The following is an 8,419-nucleotide window of genomic DNA, read 5'->3' on the forward strand; positions in this document are numbered from 1 at the left end:
CCACTCCTCGCCTCAACCTGCTGCCCACCACAGCCCTCTCCTCCATCTACTCAGGCCACACTCTCAGCCTTGGTGCCCCAAAAGGATTCTGGAACTCAAACCCGAAATTCCCATTTCCCACTCTCATCGCAGTAAGAGAGATACAGAGCCAGAGAACGGCTAGAGTCAACATTTTCCCCAGTGAAGAATGAGAGTTTCTAGTTCCCCTCTGCAAAGCCAACATTTTCCCCAGTGAAGAGTGAGAGTTTCTGGCTCCCCCTCCCATCTTTAGCAGTCCATAGACCTCTCTGGTTTATCTTCCTTCCATAAGGAGACCAGAGCCCTTGTTCCCACCCTTGCCTTCTGCTCCACTGGGCCCTACAGCCCCTCCCCCAATCCCCTGCCTCCTGTCCAATATGGTACCTAGGAGAGCTCCACCCCACAGCAGCCCCAGGCTCTGCAGGCTCCAAACCCTGCCCAGAGACCAGTTAGAGTCCCTGATTGGATCACCCCTCCCGTGATCCCTCGTGTCTACAGCACACTGCTCCTTTCCTTGCGCCTAGCAAACGCCCTTGACCTTGCGCTATCAGAGACAACCTAGACCAGCAGATGAAAACTCCCTTCATCTGTTCATCCTCACCCCTATGGAATTCACCACAAAACCACTCATCAGCGGCCAGCGTTGTGGCAGAGGGTTAAGCTGCCACCTGTGACGCCAGTATCCCATAGGAGCGCCTGCTCGAGTCCCTGTTGCTCTGCTTCCCATCTAGTATCCTGCTAATGCACTTGGGAGAGCAGTGGAAGACGGCCCAAGTGTTTGGGGCCCTGCACCAATGTGGAGATGTGGAAGGAGTTCCTGGCTCATGGCTTCAGCCTGGCCCAGCTCCTGCTGTTGCAGCCATTTGGGGAGTGAAGTAGCAGATGGAGGTGCTCCCTCTCCCTCTCCCTCTCCCTCTCCCTCTCCCTCTCACTCTCACTCTCACTCTCCTTCTCCTCTAACTCCATTTCTATCTCTCAAGTCTCTCTGTCACTCTGCCTTTCAAATAAATAAATCTTTAAACAAACAAAGCACTTGTCACACTCCTTCTTCCCTGTGCCAGTTCTCCTCTGCTTCTGAGAGAGGAACTGCCTCTTCCTCCACCCTCCCCACCTGCTGCCCCCTCCCCAGCACCAGCCCACACCCCTCTGCACTGGTGACTGGGCAGGGTGCATGTGAACTTCCTTTGCATGGAAGGGACGGACCAGATGCCCCGGTGAGGAGGAGGAGGGGGAGGTAGGCTGTGGCCTCCACCCAGCATCCTTCAGCAATTCAACTCAAACCCATCCTGTACACGCAGGTAGTTCCTCTCTCATCATTATATCTTACACCTTACACAGCACAATTGAATAACGACAGTAGACATGGATTTCACCGCCTCCCCCAGCCACTTGTCTGCCTTCCCTTTCTCCCTGCATCCTGCTCACTGCCTGCTCACCGCCTGTTCTTCCTCCTGCATTCACCAGCTCAGAGAATGGCACCACCACCAGTTGGCTAAGCCTGACCCCAGCCATCAGCCCTGACTCGCATTTGCCCCCTGCATCCCACAAACTGCCAAGGAGGCAGCAACTTGCAGACGCCACAGAGACCTGGTCCCACTCTGCATCTCCTCATTTCCCACCCGATGGCCTCAGTTCCTCCTGCCAGGATGTGCGTCCACCCCCTCCTGTACTTCATCCCCACGAGAGACCTCTCAAGTACAGTTCACATTCTAAACACAGGTCCACTCCCACTCACCCTCTGGCTAAATTCCTCCCGTGGTGCTACCTAGCTCTTGGTCAATCTCCTAGCAAGATGCCCAAGGTCCTTCCTTATGGCTCCCCTCTGGCTTCCTCTCGTGGCTGCTCCTCCACCTGCATCTGCCTTTCACACACCTGCGTGTCATCTCCAAGCTCATTGTGCACCTCATGACTAAAGCTTCTGCACGTGCTGCTGTCTGAACCCCCTAAACACACATGCATACACTCACACATGCACTCACACACATGCATACACTCACACATGCACACACACACATGCATACACTCACACATGCACTCACACACATGCATACACTCACACATGCACACACACACGCATGCATACACTCACACATGCACTCACACACGCATGCATACACTCACACATGCACTCACACACACATGCACTCACACACATGCATACACTCACACATGCACACACACATGCATACACTCACACATGCACACACACGCATGCATACACTCACACATGCACACACACATGCATACACTCACACATGCACTCACACACATGCATACACTCACACATGCACACACACATGCATACACTCACACATGCACACACACGCATGCATACACTCACACATGCACACACACATGCATACACTCACACATGCACACACACGCATGCATACACTCACACATGCACTCACACACATGCATACACTCACACATGCACACACGCATGCATACACTCACACATGCACTCACACGCATGCATACACTCACACATGCACTCACACACACATGCATACACTCACACATGCACACACACATGCATACACTCACACATGCACTCACACACACATGCATACACTCACACATGCACACACGCATGCATACACTCACACATGCACACACGCATGCATACACTCACACATGCACTCACACGCATGCATACACTCACACATGCACTCACACACACATGCATACACTCACACATGCACTCACACGCATGCATACACTCACACATGCACACACACATGCATACACTCACACATGCACTCACACACACATGCATACACTCACACATGCACACACACACACATGCATACACTCACACATGCACACACACATGCATACACTCACACATGCACACACACGCATGCATACACTCACACATGCACACACACATGCATACACTCACACATGCACACACACATGCATACACTCACACATGCACTCACACACACATGCATACACTCACACATGCACACACTCACACATGCACTCACACATGCACACACGCATGCATACACTCACACATGCACTCACACACACATGCATACACTCACACATGCACACACGCATGCATACACTCACACATGCACTCACACACACATGCATACACTCACACATGCACTCACACACATGCATACACTCACACATGCACACACTCATGCATACACTCACACATGCACACACGCATGCATACACTCACACATGCACACACATGCATACACTCACACATGCACTCACACGCATGCATACACTCACACATGCACACACGCATGCATACACTCACACATGCACACACACGCATGCATACACTCACACATGCACACACACATGCATACACTCACACATGCACACACGCATGCATACACTCACACATGCACACACGCATGCATACACTCACACATGCACTCACACGCATGCATACACTCACACATGCACTCACACACACATGCATACACTCACACATGCACACACTCACACATGCACTCACACACACATGCATACACTCACACATGCACACACGCATGCATACACTCACACATGCACACACGCATGCATACACTCACACATGCACACACACATGCATACACTCACACATGCACACACACATGCATACACTCACACATGCACACACACGCATGCATACACTCACACATGCACTCACACACATGCATACACTCACACATGCACACACACACGCATGCATACACTCACACATGCACTCACACACGCATGCATACACTCACACATGCACTCACACACACATGCACTCACACACATGCATACACTCACACATGCACACACACATGCATACACTCACACATGCACACACACACATGCACACACGCATGCATACACTCACACATGCACTCACACACACATGCATACACTCACACATGCACACACACATGCATACACTCACACATGCACACACACATGCATACACTCACACATGCACTCACACGCATGCATACACTCACACATGCACTCACACACACATGCATACACTCACACATGCACACACACATGCATACACTCACACATTCACTCACACACACATGCATACACTCACACATGCACACACACACATGCATACACTCACACATGCACTCACACACACATGCACTCACACACATGCATACACTCACACATGCACACACACATGCATACACTCACACATGCACACACACATGCATACACTCACACATGCACACACACGCATGCATACACTCACACATGCACACACACATGCATACACTCACACATGCACACACACATGCATACACTCACACATGCACACACACGCATGCATACACTCACACATGCACTCACACACATGCATACACTCACACATGCACACACACACGCATGCATACACTCACACATGCACTCACACACGCATGCATACACTCACACATGCACTCACACACACATGCACTCACACACATGCATACACTCACACATGCACACACACATGCATACACTCACACATGCACACACACACATGCATACACTCACACATGCACACACACATGCATACACTCACACATGCACACACGCATGCATACACTCACACATGCACTCACACACACATGCATACACTCACACATGCACACACACATGCATACACTCACACATGCACACACACATGCATACACTCACACATGCACTCACACGCATGCATACACTCACACATGCACTCACACACACATGCATACACTCACACATGCACACACACATGCATACACTCACACATACACACACATGCATACACTCACACATGCACACACACACATGCATACACTCACACATGCACTCACACACACATGCACTCACACACATGCATACACTCACACATGCACACACACATGCATACACTCACACATGCACACACGCATGCATACACTCACACATGCACACACGCATGCATACACTCACACATGCACTCACACGCATGCATACACTCACACATGCACTCACACACACATGCATACACTCACACATGCACACACACATGCATACACTCACACATGCACACACACATGCATACACTCACACATGCACTCACACACACATGCATACACTCACACATGCACACACACATGCATACACTCACACATGCACTCACACACACATGCACTCACACACATGCATACACTCACACATGCACACACACATGCATACACTCACACATGCACACACACGCATGCATACACTCACACATGCATACACTCACACATGCACTCACACGCATGCATACACTCACACATGCACTCACACACACATGCATACACTCACACATGCACACACACATGCATACACTCACACATGCACACACACATGCATACACTCACACATGCACTCACACGCATGCATACACTCACACATGCACTCACACATGCATACACTCACACATGCACACACACATGCATACACTCACACATGCACACACACATGCACACACTCATGCATACACTCACACATGCACACACATGCATACACTCACACATGCACTCACACGCATGCATACACTCACACATGCACTCACACGCATGCATACACTCACACATGCACTCACACGCATGCATACACTCACACATGCACTCACTCACACACATGCATGGCCCAACCCAGTCTCCCCGTTCCCCTGGTTCAAAAGGCAAGCACTTGCCTTGTTCTGCACACACCCATGCACATACATGTGCACACATGCCCTCCCTTCCCCTAATTCCTACTTCTCACAACTCTGCCTCCACAGCCTGCCCTGACGTGTCTCCCTGACAGCACACTTGGACGGATATTCAGCCTGACTGCACCTGCAGCCTCCACTGGAGGGTGCTCGCCTGTCACGTCCCTCCACCTGCCGATCATCTCTAGGCAACCTGTCTCCCTGTGCTGGAACGGCAGCCTTCAGCCCCGGATCTGCTGTGGTTTGGGTTTCTGGTTCGCTGGAGTGTTCCCCAAGGGTCCGTTATGATCAGAACCCTGGCCCCCAGGTGGCAGTGTTGGGACCTGGACGAGGTCCCCAAGTCACTGGGGCTGTGTCCTCTAGAGCGAGCCCTGCTAGGCCCCCAGAGGTTCTCAGGAGAGGGCTGTGATGAGAGCCTGAGTCTGGCCCCACCCAGCCTCTCCCTGTTCCTCGCTCCTGCAGAAGCTCTCACCGTTGCTCTATGTGCCTGCAGCCACAGAGCTCTGCCGTTTGCACTTGGAATCCCCAGCACCGTGAGCCCCAGGAACCTCTCTGCTTCCCAAGTAGCCTGGGCCATGTGCTTTGTTATAGCGATGCAAGCTGACTCACAGGATGCCCTCCCCCGCACCTAGGAGGGAGAAAGCTACACTGAGGAGTTCTGGCAAGCTGGCAGGGATGGCTTCCTCCCCTCACCACAGGCCTCTGACATTGGAATCACACTGCTGTGTCAAGGTGAAGTGAATGGGACTCATGCAGATTAGAAATGCACACACAAGTAGCAGAGTTCTGATTCTGCCCCAAGCCCATGCTCTTGACAACCCCTCGTAGGTAACCGGCATCCAAGACACACTGAACAGTAACTTCCCAAATCCAGGCTGCTTAAGAAAGAGCCTGGGACTTGTGCAGACACACGGGATCTATGCTCGGTTTAATGCTCTACTGTCCCTGCCTGGAAATTCTTAATAATTTCTGAACTGGGGGACTTCCTACTTTCAAATGTACAAATGAAGTCACCGTCCTATGTAAGAATCACACAGAAGGTGTATTTAAAGGAAGCTTCCCAAGTCTCTTCCTGGGAGTGACATGCCAGTGGTCCAGGATCAGGCCGGTGAATTCCTAAGTCCAATAACCTTCCCCAAGGGCCGCAGCCGACTCCCCAAGGCCGGAGGTAAACACAGCTGCAGTTCCCCAAACCGCCACACGGTGCCACTATAGTCCGATGTCTGGCAATAGCCAGGCTTAAACGTGAAAGGCACAGCGAGTTCCAGGAGGATCTGCTCGACATGCCACTGGGTGCAAACAGCAGCAGTGTATCTGGGCCACAGGTGACATCATCCAGTGAGGTCCTTGCAACTGGAGTCACAGTAGAGGTGCTGCTTACATGTGGGACGTGCAAATGGGCCCAGAGGCCGTGGCACCCTTGGAAGGGAAGCCCTCTGCAAAATGCTTAGAGAGGACCTAAGCAAGCCAGCAACACTGGGGCCAGCAGCTGCCCCAGCGATAATCCCTCCCCCTTGGTACCCTCCTGTTGTTTCCAAAGCACCTTCACGTCCATAGTCATACTGATACCACTGTGACTGGAATTATGCCCATTACACAGATGAGGGATATTGACTCAGAGGAAGCAAGTGGTGTAACCCCCCCAGCAACAGACTGGGTGAGGCTCCCAGCCTTCTCAGCTGTCCCAGACTCTTCCACGGAACAACCTGGGAACCTTTAAAGAACCCTACCCAGACTCCTCCCCTTACCCTGCCCCAGCTCTGCCCTTCCCCTAATTAGATCAGAATCTCCGAGGGTGAGACACTGGCATCAGTTATTTTCAGTGGATTCCGATGTTAGCTAAGGCTGAGAACCGCTGTGCCTCCCGTGAGAGCAGGTTTGGATTGCCCCACCCGGGACAGCTGGCCTGGATGCCGGCTTCTCTACACAGCAGCTGAGGGAACGGGGGTGGGGGAGAAGGGCTGAGTGGCAGGAATGCCCATCAGCAGGATGGAAGGAACTCAGACCCCATGTGGGGACTGTGGATCTCAGGGTTCCAGAGCTTCGGACCTTCTCCTGCCTCCACCTACAGGGGGCAGTGTAACTTCGGGGCTGAGCAGTAACCACACTCAGGTCTTGGTACCCCAGCCCTGGGCGGTGAGGCTGAAGAATCTGGGAGCTTGTGCCCCATCTGTAAAATGGAACTCACTTTAATGCCTCCTGTACAGATTCAGGAGGATTAATCGAATTAATGCATTTCTGGGCAGCTGATTGCAGCTGGCCTGGCCCCCGTGTAGCCAAGGATACTCCTTCCTGGCAGGGATCTGCCTGTTCTTGGGCTCTGGTTTTCTTGTACCAGGGGACAGCTCACCTCACACTTAGTAGCACCCCCCACCCGCACTCCACGGTGCCCCTCTGCCTCTCCAGACTTGCTAGACAGATGGACGCTCAGAGGGCGAGTGGGCGAAACTACTGGAGCAGCCCCTGCTCCGTGTCCAGAACGATCCACCTCTGGGCTGAGCAGGGGATGGGGGTGCACAGGAGCTTCTGAGCCTGAGCCTGCCCCCCCCACCTCCCACTGCAAAGCACTGAGGGCTGGGACCAGCAGAACCAAGTGATGGAGCTCGGCTGTGGAACCTTGCTTAAGGAATGGAGCCTTGAACACTGCTGTGTCTGTGTGTGCAATCTCTCAGCCTGCGTTCCTCTGCCCACACACAGCCCTTTATCTGCAGGTAA

Source organism: Oryctolagus cuniculus, chromosome 3 (assembly GCF_051225735.1).
Source record: "Oryctolagus cuniculus isolate XC-2025 breed Fujian yellow rabbit chromosome 3, ASM5122573v1, whole genome shotgun sequence".
Taxonomy (NCBI): Eukaryota; Metazoa; Chordata; class Mammalia; order Lagomorpha; family Leporidae; genus Oryctolagus; species Oryctolagus cuniculus.